Genomic DNA, 15000 nt, shown 5'->3' with positions numbered 1-15000 from the left:
GGAAGTCCTAAGTACCTGGGTGGAATCAGTTCCAGGATTTCATTCATGCGGGAAAAGTTGAAAATGTGTCCGGGACAGCGCCCCCTAGGCGGACACACGCTCCGGACAGAGCCCCTGTCGCTCAAGCCCTGGAAGTCCTAAGTACCTGGGTGGAATCAGTTCCAGGATTTCATTCATGCGGGAAAAGTTGAAAATGTGTCCGGGACAGCGCCCCCTAGGCGGACACACGCTCCGGACAGAGCCCCTGTCGCTCAAGCCCTGGAAGTCCTAAGTACCTGGGTGGAATCAGTTCCAGGATTTCATTCATGCGGGAAAAGTTGAAAATGTGTCCGGGACAGCGCCCCCTAGGCGGACACACGCTCCGGACAGAGCCCCTGTCGCTCAAGCCCTGGAAGTCCTAAGTACCTGGGTGGAATCAGTTCCAGGATTTCATTCATGCGGGAAAAGTTGAAAATGTGTCCGGGACAGCGCCCCCTAGGCGGACACACGCTCCGGACAGAGCCCCTGTCGCTCAAGCCCTGGAAGTCCTAAGTACCTGGGTGGAATCAGTTCCAGGATTTCATTCATGCGGGAAAAGTTGAAAATGTGTCCGAAACAGCGCCCCTTAGGCGGACACAGGTGTCTGCATGAGCCCCTGTCGCTCAGAAGCTGGAAGAGCAGTTTGAAAAAGGACCGGGGTAAAGAGGGGGGAAGCACCATATATGTGTCCGGGAAGGCGCCCCTCGGGCGGACACAGGTGTCTGCATGAGCCCCTGTCGCTCAGATGCTGGAAGATCAGTTTGAAAAAGGACCGGGGTAAAGAGGGGGGAAGCACCATATATGTGTCCGGGAAGGCGCCCCTCGGGCGGACACAGGTGTCTGCATGAGCCCCTGTCGCTCAGATGCTGGAAGATCAGTTTGAAAAAAGGACCAGAGGATAGAGGGGAAAAACACCATATTTGTGTCCGAAAATAGCTCACTTTGACTCGGACGCGTTCCCTGTGATTTCAGCCTGTCAGACATGGTGCACATAGTAACGAGATGGAGGTGTTTTGGTCGACCAGGTAAAAAACGAAAAATCGAGAGAAGGTAAAAAGTAGGTGAAAAATTAAGCCTCTCTCGTTAAGGTACTTAGAAAAAATCCCAAAAAAAAAATGAACTCCCATTGAAATGAATGGGGAAAATTTTTTTTCTCGTTTTTTTTCTAAGTACAACAACGAGAGAAGGTAAAAAATGGTTTTTTTTAGCCTCTCTCGTTAAGGTACTTAGAAAAAAACCCAGATTTTTTATTTTCTCGTTTTTTTTCTAAGTACAACAACGAGAGAAGGTAAAAACAGGTGCTTTTTAGCCTCTCTCGTTAAGGTACTTGGAAAAAATCCGAGACATGTTTGGTCTTCCCCACTGACAGTGCGCCTTTGCTGGGTAAGTTGTGGACGTGCCAGGCACCCCCGGGACACCGGTGGAACGCGGCCGGACTCGTGGTACTCCAACCCGGGCATAATTTTGGATATTTTCCGGTCCTTTTTTTCCCCACTTTCCCAACTTTTCTTCTGAATCACAGTGCGCCTTTGCTGGGTAAGTTGTGGACGTGCCAGGCACCCCCGGGACACCGGTGGAACGCGGCCGGACTCGTGGTACTCCAACCCGGGCATAATTTTGGATATTTTCCGGTCCTTTTTTTCCCCACTTTCCCAACTTTTCTTCTGAATCACAGTGCGCCTTTGCTGGGTAAGTTGTGGACATGGCAGGCACCCCCGGGACACCGGTGGAACGCGGCCGGACTCGTGGTACTCCAACCCGGGCATAATTTTGGATCAAATTCGGGACTTTTGCCCACTTTCCCAACTTTTCTTCCCAATCACAGTGCGCCTTTGCTGGGTAAGTTGTGGACATGGCAGGCACCCCCGGGACACCGGTGGAACGCGGCCGGACTCGTGGTACTCCAACCCGGGCATAATTTTGGATCAAATTCGGGACTTTTGCCCACTTTCCCAACTTTTCTTCCCAATCACAGTGCGCCTTTGCTGGGTAAGTTGTGGACATGGCAGGCACCCCCGGGACACCGGTGGAACGCGGCCGGACTCGTGGTACTCCAACCCGGGCATAATTTTGGATCAAATTCGGGACTTTTGCCCACTTTCCCAACTTTTCTTCCCAATCACAGTGCGCCTTTGCTGGGTAAGTTGTGGACATGGCAGGCACCCCCGGGACACCGGTGGAACGCGGCCGGACTCGTGGTACTCCAACCCGGGCATAATTTTGGATCAAATTCGGGACTTTTGCCCACTTTCCCAACTTTTCTTCCCAATCACAGTGCGCCTTTGCTGGGTAAGTTGTGGACATGGCAGGCACCCCCGGGACACCGGTGGAACGCGGCCGGACTCGTGGTACTCCAACCCGGGCATAATTTTGGATCAAATTCGGGACTTTTGCCCACTTTCCCAACTTTTCTTCCCAATCACAGTGCGCCTTTGCTGGGTAAGTTGTGGACATGGCAGGCACCCCCGGGACACCGGTGGAACGCGGCCGGACTCGTGGTACTCCAACCCGGGCATAATTTTGGATCAAATTCGGGACTTTTGCCCACTTTCCCAACTTTTCTTCCCAATCACAGTGCGCCTTTGCTGGGTAAGTTGTGGACATGGCAGGCACCCCCGGGACACCGGTGGAACGCGGCCGGACTCGTGGTACTCCAACCCGGGCATAATTTTGGATCAAATTCGGGACTTTTGCCCACTTTCCCAACTTTTCTTCCCAATCACAGTGCGCCTTTGCTGGGTAAGTTGTGGACATGGCAGGCACCCCCGGGACACCGGTGGAACGCGGCCGGACTCGTGGTACTCCAACCCGGGCATAATTTTGGATCAAATTCGGGACTTTTGCCCACTTTCCCAACTTTTCTTCCCAATCACAGTGCGCCTTTGCTGGGTGCGTTGTGGACATTGTAGGCGCCCCGGAACCCTGGTGGAACGCGGCGGGACTTGTGGGACTCGAACCTGGGTGTGATTTTGGACCAAATTCGGGACTTTTGCCCACTTTCCCAACTTTTCTTCCCAATCACAGTGCGCCTTTGCTGGGTGCGTTGTGGACATTGTAGGCACCCCGGAACCCTGGTGGAACGCGGCGGGACTTGTGGGACTCGAACCTGGGTGTGATTTTGGACCAAATTCGGGACTTTTGCCCACTTTCCCAACTTTTCTTCCCAATCACAGTGCGCCTTTGCTGGGTGCGTTGTGGACATTGTAGGCACCCCGAGACCCTGGTGGAACGCGGCGGGACTTGTGGGACTCGAACCTGGGTGTGATTTTGGACCAAATTCGGGACTTTTGCCCACTTTCCCAACTTTTCTTCCCAATCACAGTGCGCCTTTGCTGGGTGCGTTGTGGACATTGTAGGCACCCCGAGACACTGGTGGAACGCGGCGGGACTTGTGGGACTCGAACCTGGGTGTGATTTTGGACCAAATTCGGGACTTTTGCCCACTTTCCCAACTTTTCTTCCCAATCACAGTGCGCCTTTGCTGGGTGCGTCGTGGACATTGTAGGCACCCCGGAACCCTGGTGGAACGCGGCGGGACTTGTGGGACTCGAACCTGGGTGTGATTTTGGACCAAATTCGGGACTTTTGCCCACTTTCCCAACTTTTCTTCCCAATCACAGTGCGCCTTTGCTGGGTGCGTTGTGGACATTGTAGGCACCCCGAGACACTGGTGGAACGCGGCGGGACTTGCGGGACTCGAACCTGGGTGTGATTTTGGACCAAATTCGGGACTTTTGCCCACTTTCCCAACTTTTCTTCCCAATCACAGTGCGCCTTTGCTGGGTGCGTTGTGGACATTGTAGGCACCCCGAGACACTGGTGGAACGCGGCGGGACTTGCGGGACTCGAACCTGGGTGTGATTTTGGACCAAATTCGGGACTTTTGCCCACTTTCCCAACTTTTCTTCCCAATCACAGTGCGCCTTTGCTGGGTGCGTTGTGGACATTGTAGGCACCCCGGAACCCTGGTGGAACGCGGCGGGACTTGTGGGACTCGAACCTGGGTGTGATTTTGGACCAAATTCGGGACTTTTGCCCACTTTCCCAACTTTTCTTCCCAATCACAGTGCGCCTTTGCTGGGTGCGTTGTGGACATTGTAGGCACCCCGGAACCCTGGTGGAACGCGGCGGGACTTGTGGGACTCGAACCTGGGTGTGATTTTGGACCAAATTCGGGACTTTTGCCCACTTTCCCAACTTTTCTTCCCAATCACAGTGCGCCTTTGCTGGGTGCGTCGTGGACATTGTAGGCACCCCGGAACCCTGGTGGAACGCGGCGGGACTTGTGGGACTCGAACCTGGGTGTGATTTTGGACCAAATTCGGGACTTTTGCCCACTTTCCCAACTTTTCTTCCCAATCACAGTGCGCCTTTGCTGGGTGCGTTGTGGACATTGTAGGCACCCCGAGACACTGGTGGAACGCGGCGGGACTTGCGGGACTCGAACCTGGGTGTGATTTTGGACCAAATTCGGGACTTTTGCCCACTTTCCCAACTTTTCTTCCCAATCACAGTGCGCCTTTGCTGGGTGCGTTGTGGACATTGTAGGCACCCCGAGACACTGGTGGAACGCGGCGGGACTTGCGGGACTCGAACCTGGGTGTGATTTTGGACCAAATTCGGGACTTTTGCCCACTTTCCCAACTTTTCTTCCCAATCACAGTGCGCCTTTGCTGGGTGCGTTGTGGACATTGTAGGCACCCCGGAACCCTGGTGGAACGCGGCGGGACTTGTGGGACTCGAACCTGGGTGTGATTTTGGACCAAATTCGGGACTTTTGCCCACTTTCCCAACTTTTCTTCCCAATCACAGTGCGCCTTTGCTGGGTGCGTTGTGGACATTGTAGGCACCCCGGAACCCTGGTGGAACGCGGCGGGACTTGTGGGACTCGAACCTGGGTGTGATTTTGGACCAAATTCGGGACTTTTGCCCACTTTCCCAACTTTTCTTCCCAATCACAGTGCGCCTTTGCTGGGTGCGTTGTGGACATTGTAGGCACCCCGAGACACTGGTGGAACGCGGCGGGACTTGCGGGACTCGAACCTGGGTGTGATTTTGGACCAAATTCGGGACTTTTGCCCACTTTCCCAACTTTTCTTCCCAATCACAGTGCGCCTTTGCTGGGTGCGTTGTGGACATTGTAGGCACCCCGAGACACTGGTGGAACGCGGCGGGACTTGCGGGACTCGAACCTGGGTGTGATTTTGGACCAAATTCGGGACTTTTGCCCACTTTCCCAACTTTTCTTCCCAATCACAGTGCGCCTTTGCTGGGTGCGTTGTGGACATTGTAGGCACCCCGGAACCCTGGTGGAACGCGGCGGGACTTGTGGGACTCGAACCTGGGTGTGATTTTGGACCAAATTCGGGACTTTTGCCCACTTTCCCAACTTTTCTTCCCACTCACAGTGCGCCTTTGCTGGGTGCGTTGTGGACATTGTAGGCACCCCGGAACCCTGGTGGAACGCGGCGGGACTTGCGGGACTCGAACCTGGGTGTGATTTTGGACCAAATTCGGGACTTTTGCCCACTTTCCCAACTTTTCTTCCCAATCACAGTGCGCCTTTGCTGGGTAAGTTGTGGACATTGTAGGCACCCCGAGACACTGGTGGAACGCGGCCGGACTTGTGGGACTCGAACCTGGGTGTGATTTTGGACCAAATTCGGGACTTTTGCCCACTTTCCCAACTTTTCTTCCCAATCACAGTGCGCCTTTGCTGGGTAAGTTGTGGACATTGTAGGCACCCCGAGACACTGGTGGAACGCGGCGGGACTTGTGGGACTCGAACCTGGGTGTGATTTTGGACCAAATTCGGGACTTTTGCCCACTTTCCCAACTTTTCTTCCCAATCACAGTGCGCCTTTGCTGGGTAAGTTGTGGACATTGTAGGCACCCCGGCACTCTGATGGAACGCGGCGGGACTTGTGGGACTCGAACCTGGGTGTGATTTTGGACCAAATTCGGGACTTTTGCCCACTTTCCCAACTTTTCTTCCCAATCACAGTGCGCCTTTGCTGGGTGCGTCGTGGACATTGTAGGCACCCCGGAACCCTGGTGGAACGCGGCGGGACTTGTGGGACTCGAACCTGGGTGTGATTTTGGACCAAATTCGGGACTTTTGCCCACTTTCCCAACTTTTCTTCCCAATCACAGTGCGCCTTTGCTGGGTAAGTTGTGGACATTGTAGGCACCCCGAGACACTGGTGGAACGCGGCGGTACTTGTGGGACTCGAACCTGGGTGTGATTTTGGACCAAATTCGGGACTTTTGCCCACTTTCCCAACTTTTCTTCCCAATCACAGTGCGCCTTTGCTGGGTGCGTCTTGGACATTGTAGGCACCCCGGAACCCTGGTGGAACGCGGCGGGACTTGTGGGACTCGAACCTGGGTATAATTTTGGATAAAATTCGGGACTTTTGCCCACTTTCCCAACTTTTCTTCCCAATCACAGTGCGCCTTTGCTGGGTGCGTCGTGGACATGTCAGGCACCCCGGAACCCTGGTGGAACGCGGCGGGACTTGTGGGACTCGAACCTGGGTGTGATGCCTTTGCTGGGTGCGTTGTGGACATTGTAGGCACCCCGAGACACTGGTGGAACGCGGCGGGACTTGTGGGACTCGAACCTGGGTATAATTTTGGATAAAATTCGGGACTTTTGCCCACTTTCCCAACTTTTCTTCCCAATCACAGTGCGCCTTTGCTGGGTGCGTCGTGGACATGTCAGGCACCCCGGAACCCTGGTGGAACGCGGCGGGACTTGTGGGACTCGAACCTGGGTGTGATTTTGGATCATTTCGTGGCCTTTTGCTATGCATGCCTTCTCCCCGCTAGTTTGATGTGTGCTGCTGCAAAAGTTCCAAGAGGGCGTTTTTGCCCCCCTCCAAACCCCCTCTCTTTGTTTATAGTGCATATTTTCTGCTGGATCTACTCTCTATTTACTCCAAGGAAAAAAACTAGCCGGTCGCGGCAAATTTTTACAATCGGTCGCCAAACTACGGCACGAGGGCCGAACGCGGTACGCCGGCGTCCAAGATACGGCCCGGGGATTTTTTTGATTTTTTGGGCTTTTTTTGATTTTTTTGGACATGTTGGGCATCCCAGGACTCGGGTGCGACTGCAGGACGTGTGGGGCTCTAACCTGGGTGTGGTTTTTGGTCATTTTCCGGACTTTTGCCCACTTTTCCAAATTTTCTTCCCAATCACAGTGCGCCTTTGCTGGGTGCGTCGTGGACATGTCAGGCACCCCGGAACACTGGTGGAATGCGGCGGGACTTGTGGGACTCAAACCTGGGTATAATTATGGATCAAATTCGGGACTTTTGCCCACTTTCCCAACTTTTCTTCCCAATCACAGTGCGCCTTTGCTGGGTGCGTTTTGGGCATGTGGGGGGCACCTCGGACTCGGGTGGGACGCGGCGGGACTTGTGGCACTCGTACCTGTGTGTGATTTTTGATCATTTTGTGGACTTTTCCCCAGACACTCTCCACTTGTCTACCCCACTTCCCCTGTGACTTTGCTGGGGGGCGTTTCCCCGCTGTCCTTTGTAGTGTAAGGGTTACTTTTCTTTTTTTTCTGTCTGAAAATATGGCCCACGAAAGGCCTCACATTCCCCGGGAAGACCTGATGGACGCCCCGGCGTCACCGAAATACGGCAAACTGTCTGAAAATAGGGGCTCCAAGTGTTCCCCACTCTTTCTGGCCCACAAAAGGCCTCTCATTCCCCGGGAACACCTGTAGGACTCCCCGGCGTCAAGGAAATACGCCAAACTGTCTGAAAATAGGGGCCCAAAAGAACTGGAAATAATGTGTTTAATTTGGGGGGTGATGTCTATAATTATGGGGGTGCATTGGAGGCGGGAGTCCACTGGAGGGCTCCACACCATCTGAATATAGGGCCCCAAAAGGCCTGGAATTAATGTATTTAATTTGGGGGGTGCATTTGCAGCGGGAGTCCACCGGAGGGCTCCATTTCCCCACTCTTTTGTTGACATATGCCCACAAAAGGCCTCTCATTCCCCGGGAAGACCTGATGGACGCCCCGGCGTCACCGAAATAAGCCAAACTGTCTGAAAATAGGGGCTCCAAGGGTTCCCCACTCTTTCTGGCCCACAAAAGGCCTCTCATTCCCCGGGAACACCTGTAGGACTCCCCGGCGTCAAGGAAATACGCCAAACTGTCTGAAAATAGGGGCCCAAAAGAACTGGAAATAATGTGTTTAATTTGGGGGGTGATGTCTATAATTATGGGGGTGCATTGGAGGCGGGAGTCCACTGGAGGGCTCCACACCATCTGAATATAGGGCCCCAAAAGGCCTGGAATTAATGTATTTAATTTGGGGGGTGCATTTGCAGCGGGAGTCCACCGGAGGGCTCCATTTCCCCACTCTTTTGTTGACATATGGCCACAAAAGGCCTCTCATTCCCCGGGAAGACCTGATGGACGCCCCGGCGTCACCGAAATAAGCCAAACTGTCTGAAAATAGGGGCTCCAAGGGTTCCCCACTCTTTCTGGCCCACAAAAGGCCTCTCATTCCCCGGGAACACCTGTAGGACTCCCCGGCGTCAAGGAAATACGCCAAACTGTCTGAAAATAGGGCCCCAAAAGAACTGGAAATGATGCCTTTAATTTGGGGGGTGATGTCTATGATTATGGGGGTGCATTGGAGGCGGGAGTCCACTGGAGGGCTCCACACCGTCTGAATATAGGGCCCCAAAAGGCCTGGAATTAATGTATTTAATTTGGGGGGTGCATTTGCAGCGGGAGTCCACCGGAGGGCTCCATTTCCCCACTCTTTTGTTGACATATGGCCACAAAAGGCCTCTCATTCCCCGGGAAGACCTGATGGACGCCCCGGCGTCACCGAAATACGGCAAACTGTCTGAAAATAGGGGCTCCAAGGGTTCCCCACTCTTTCTGGCCCACAAAAGGCCTCTCATTCCCCGGGAACACCTGTAGGACTCCCCGGCGTCAAGGAAATACGCCAAACTGTCTGAAAATAGGGCCCCAAAAGAACTGGAAATGATGCCTTTAATTTGGGGGGTGATGTCTTTAATTTGGGGGGTGCATTGGAGGCGGGAGTCCACTGGAGGGCTCCACACCGTCTGAATATAGGGCCCCAAAAGAACTGGAAATAATGTGTTTAATTCAGGGTGCATTTGCAGCGAGTGTCCACCAGAGGGCTCCAATTCCCCAGCTATAGTCCTGGTACTCTAAAATGATGGCACTTAGTCAAATTTCCGCCTTTTTTTGATGACTTCCAACTAGGAGAGGGACTAATTTTGAGTTCCGGACCCGGGTGGAGAACCATAGCAGGTCGGCCTTCTTAAAGGGAAATGCTCCTAGACACTTAGTCAAATTTACACCTTTTTTTTTGGACTTCCAGCGAGGAGAGGGACAATTTTGCGTTCCAGACCCGGGTGGAGAACCATAGCAGGTCGGCCTTCTTAAAGGGAAATGCTCCTAGGCACTTAGTCAAATTTACGCCTTTTTTTTGGACTTCCAGCGAGGAGAGGGACTAATTTTGCTTTCCGTACCCGGGTGGAGAACCATCGCAGGTCAGCCTTCTTAAAGGGACATCCTCCTAGGCACTTAGTCAAATTTCCGCCTTTTTTTTGGACTTCCAGCGAGGAGAGGGACTAATTTTGCTTTCCGCACCCGGGTGGAGAACCATAGCAGGTCAGCCTTCTTAAAGGGACATCCTCCTAGGCACTTAGTCAAATTTACGCCTTTTTTTTGGACTTCCAGCGAGGAGAGGGACTAATTTTGCTTTCCGTACCCGGGTGGAGAACCATAGCAGGTCGGCCTTCTTAAAGGGAAATGCTCCTAGACACTTAGTCAAATTTCCGCCTTTTTTTTTGGACTTCCAGCGAGGAGAGGGACTAATTTGGCGTTCCGTACCCAGGTAGAGAACCAAGGCACGTCGGCCTTCTTAAGGGGACATCCTCCTAGACACTTAGTCAAATTTACACCTTTTTTTTTTGGACTTCCAGCGAGGAGAGGGACTAATTATAGGGCCCCAAAAGAACTGGAAATAATGTGTTTAATTCAGGGTGCATTTGCAGCGAGTGTCCACCAGAGGGCTCCAATTCCCCAGCTATAGTCCTGGTACTCTAAAATGATGGCACTTAGTCAAATTTCCGCCTTTTTTTTGGACTTCCAGCGAGGAGAGGGACTAATTTTGCGTTCCTGACCCAGGTGGAGGACCATAGCACGTCGGCCTTCTTAAAGGGACATCCTCCTAGGCACTTAGTCAAATTTACACCTTTTTTTTGGACTTCCAGCGAGGAGAGGGACAATTTTGCGTTCCTGACCCAGGTGGAGGACCATAGCACGTCGGCCTTCTTAAAGGGACATCCTCCTAGGCACTTAGTCAAATTTACACCTTTTTTTTGGACTTCCAGCGAGGAGAGGGACAATTTTGCGTTCCTGACCCAGGTGGAGGACCATAGCACGTCGGCCTTCTTAAAGGGAAATGCTCCTAGGCACTTAGTCAAATTCACGCCTTTTTTTTGGACTTCCAGCGAGGAGAGGGACAATTTTGCTTTCCTGACCCAGGTGGAGAACCATAGCACGTCGGCCTTCTTAAAGGGAAATGCTCCTAGGCACTTAGTCAAATTCACGCCTTTTTTTTGGACTTCCAGCGAGGAGAGGGACAATTTTGCTTTCCTGACCCAGGTGGAGAACCATAGCACGTCGGCCTTCTTAAAGGGAAATGCTCCTAGGCACTTAGTCAAATTCACGCCTTTTTTTTGGACTTCCAGCGAGGAGAGGGACAATTTTGCTTTCCGTACCCGGGTGGAGAACCATAGCACGTCGGCCTTCTTAAAGGGAAATGCTCCTAGGCACTTAGTCAAATTCACGCCTTTTTTTTGGACTTCCAGCGAGGAGAGGGACAATTTTGCTTTCCTGACCCAGGTGGAGAACCATAGCACGTCGGCCTTCTTAAAGGGACATCCTCCTAGGCACTTAGTCAAATTCACGCCTTTTTTTTGGACTTCCAGCGAGGAGAGGGACTAATTTGGCGTTCCAGACCCAGGTGGAGAACCATAGCACGTCGGCCTTCTTAAAGGGACATCCTCCTAGGCACTTAGTCAAATTTACGCCTTTTTTTTGGACTTCCAGCGAGGAGAGGGACTAATTTGGCGTTCCAGACCCAGGTGGAGAACCATAGCACGTCGGCCTTCTTTAAGGGACATCCTCCTAGGCACTTAGTCAAATTTACGCCTTTTTTTTGGACTTCCAGCGAGGAGAGGGACAATTTTGCTTTCCGTACCCGGGTGGAGAACCATAGCACGTCGGCCTTCTTAAAGGGAAATGCTCCTAGGCACTTAGTCAAATTCACGCCTTTTTTTTGGACTTCCAGCGAGGAGAGGGACTAATTTTGCTTTCCGTACCCGGGTGGAGAACCATAGCACGTCGGCCTTCTTAAAGGGAAATGCTCCTAGGCACTTAGTCAAATTCACGCCTTTTTTTTGGACTTCCAGCGAGGAGAGGGACAATTTTGCTTTCCTGACCCAGGTGGAGAACCATAGCACGTCGGCCTTCTTAAAGGGACATCCTCCTAGGCACTTAGTCAAATTCACGCCTTTTTTTTGGACTTCCAGCGAGGAGAGGGACTAATTTTGCTTTCCTGACCCAGGTGGAGAACCATAGCACGTCGGCCTTCTTAAAGGGAAATGCTCCTAGGCACTTAGTCAAATTCACGCCTTTTTTTTGGACTTCCAGCGAGGAGAGGGACTAATTTTGCTTTCCTGACCCAGGTGGAGGACCATAGCACGTCGGCCTTCTTAAAGGGAAATGCTCCTAGGCACTTAGTCAAATTCACGCCTTTTTTTTGGACTTCCAGCGAGGAGAGGGACAATTTTGCTTTCCTGACCCAGGTGGAGAACCATAGCACGTCGGCCTTCTTAAAGGGAAATGCTCCTAGGCACTTAGTCAAATTCACGCCTTTTTTTTGGACTTCCAGCGAGGAGAGGGACAATTTTGCTTTCCTGACCCAGGTGGAGAACCATAGCACGTCGGCCTTCTTAAAGGGAAATGCTCCTAGGCACTTAGTCAAATTCACGCCTTTTTTTTGGACTTCCAGCGAGGAGAGGGACAATTTTGCTTTCCGTACCCGGGTGGAGAACCATAGCACGTCGGCCTTCTTAAAGGGAAATGCTCCTAGGCACTTAGTCAAATTCACGCCTTTTTTTTGGACTTCCAGCGAGGAGAGGGACAATTTTGCTTTCCTGACCCAGGTGGAGAACCATAGCACGTCGGCCTTCTTAAAGGGACATCCTCCTAGGCACTTAGTCAAATTTCCGCCTTTTTTTTGGACTTCCAGCGAGGAGAGGGACTAATTTGGCGTTCCAGACCCAGGTGGAGAACCATAGCACGTCGGCCTTCTTTAAGGGACATCCTCCTAGGCACTTAGTCAAATTTACGCCTTTTTTTTGGACTTCCAGCGAGGAGAGGGACAATTTTGCTTTCCTGACCCAGGTGGAGAACCATAGCACGTCGGCCTTCTTAAAGGGACATCCTCCTAGGCACTTAGTCAAATTTACGCCTTTTTTTTGGACTTCCAGCGAGGAGAGGGACAATTTTGCTTTCCTGACCCAGGTGGAGAACCATAGCACGTCGGCCTTCTTAAAGGGAAATGCTCCTAGGCACTTAGTCAAATTCACGCCTTTTTTTTGGACTTCCAGCGAGGAGAGGGACTAATTTGGCGTTCCAGACCCAGGTGGAGAACCATAGCAGGTCGGCCTTCTTAAAGGGACATGCCCCTAGACACTTAGTCAAATTTACGCCTGAAAATAGGGCCCCAAAAGAACTGAAAATAATGTCTTTAATTCAGGGTGCATTTGCAGCAAGTGTCCACCAGAGGGCTCCAATTCCCCCACTATAGTCCTGGTACTCTAAAATGATGGCACTTAGTCAAATTTCCGCCTTTTTTTGATGACTTCCAACTAGGAGAGGGACTAATTTTGAGTTCCGGACCCGGGTGGAGAACCATAGCACGTCGGCCTTCTTAAAGGGACATCCTCCTAGGCACTTAGTCAAATTTCCGCCTTTTTTTTTGGACTTCCAGCGAGGAGAGGGACTAATTTGGCGTTCCAGACCCAGGTGGAGAACCATAGCACGTCGGCCTTCTTTAAGGGACATCCTCCTAGGCACTTAGTCAAATTTACGCCTTTTTTTTGGACTTCCAGCGAGGAGAGGGACAATTTTGCTTTCCTGACCCAGGTGGAGAACCATAGCACGTCGGCCTTCTTAAAGGGACATCCTCCTAGGCACTTAGTCAAATTTACGCCTTTTTTTTGGACTTCCAGCGAGGAGAGGGACAATTTTGCTTTCCTGACCCAGGTGGAGAACCATAGCACGTCGGCCTTCTTAAAGGGAAATGCTCCTAGGCACTTAGTCAAATTCACGCCTTTTTTTTGGACTTCCAGCGAGGAGAGGGACTAATTTGGCGTTCCAGACCCAGGTGGAGAACCATAGCAGGTCGGCCTTCTTAAAGGGACATGCCCCTAGACACTTAGTCAAATTTACGCCTGAAAATAGGGCCCCAAAAGAACTGAAAATAATGTCTTTAATTCAGGGTGCATTTGCAGCAAGTGTCCACCAGAGGGCTCCAATTCCCCCACTATAGTCCTGGTACTCTAAAATGATGGCACTTAGTCAAATTTCCGCCTTTTTTTGATGACTTCCAACTAGGAGAGGGACTAATTTTGAGTTCCGGACCCGGGTGGAGAACCATAGCACGTCGGCCTTCTTAAAGGGACATCCTCCTAGGCACTTAGTCAAATTTCCGCCTTTTTTTTGGACTTCCAGCGAGGAGAGGGACTAATTTGGCGTTCCAGACCCAGGTGGAGAACCATAGCACGTCGGCCTTCTTTAAGGGACATCCTCCTAGGCACTTAGTCAAATTTACGCCTTTTTTTTGGACTTCCAGCGAGGAGAGGGACAATTTTGCTTTCCTGACCCAGGTGGAGAACCATAGCACGTCGGCCTTCTTAAAGGGACATCCTCCTAGGCACTTAGTCAAATTTACGCCTTTTTTTTGGACTTCCAGCGAGGAGAGGGACAATTTTGCTTTCCTGACCCAGGTGGAGAACCATAGCACGTCGGCCTTCTTAAAGGGAAATGCTCCTAGGCACTTAGTCAAATTCACGCCTTTTTTTTGGACTTCCAGCGAGGAGAGGGACAATTTTGCTTTCCTGACCCAGGTGGAGAACCATAGCACGTCGGCCTTCTTAAAGGGAAATGCTCCTAGGCACTTAGTCAAATTCACGCCTTTTTTTTGGACTTCCAGCGAGGAGAGGGACAATTTTGCTTTCCTGACCCAGGTGGAGAACCATAGCACGTCGGCCTTCTTAAAGGGAAATGCTCCTAGGCACTTAGTCAAATTCACGCCTTTTTTTTTTGGACTTCCAGCGAGGAGAGGGACTAATTTTGCTTTCCGTACCCGGGTGGAGAACCATAGCAGGTCGGCCTTCTTAAAGGGAAATGCTCCTAGACACTTAGTCAAATTTACCAAACTTTTCTATAGAGGCCTGGTACTCTAAAATGATGACACATAGACAAAAAACCAAACTTTTCTATAGAGGCCTGGTACTCTAAAATGATGACACATAGACAAAAAACCAAACTTTTCTATAGAGGCCTGGTACTCTAAAATAATGACACTTAGTCAAATTTCCGCCTTTTTTTGACTACTTCCAGCTAGGAGAGGGACTAATTTGGCGTTCCGTACCCAGGTGGAGAACCATAGCACGTCGGCCTTCTTAAAGGGAAATGCTCCTAGACACTTAGTCAAATTCACGCCTTTTTTTTGGACTTCCAGCTAGGAGAGGGACTAATTTGGCGTTCCGTACCCAGGTGGAGAACCATAGCACGTCGGCCTTCTTAAAGGGAAATGCTCCTAGACACTTAGTCAAATTCACGCCTTTTTTTTGGACTTCCAGCTAGGAGAGGGACTAATTTTGCTTTCCGCACCCGGG

The sequence above is a fragment of the Nerophis lumbriciformis genome, unplaced genomic scaffold (assembly GCF_033978685.3).
Source record: "Nerophis lumbriciformis unplaced genomic scaffold, RoL_Nlum_v2.1 HiC_scaffold_82, whole genome shotgun sequence".
NCBI lineage: Eukaryota > Metazoa > Chordata > Actinopteri > Syngnathiformes > Syngnathidae > Nerophis > Nerophis lumbriciformis.
Note: the sequence above shows the minus strand (reverse complement) of the source record.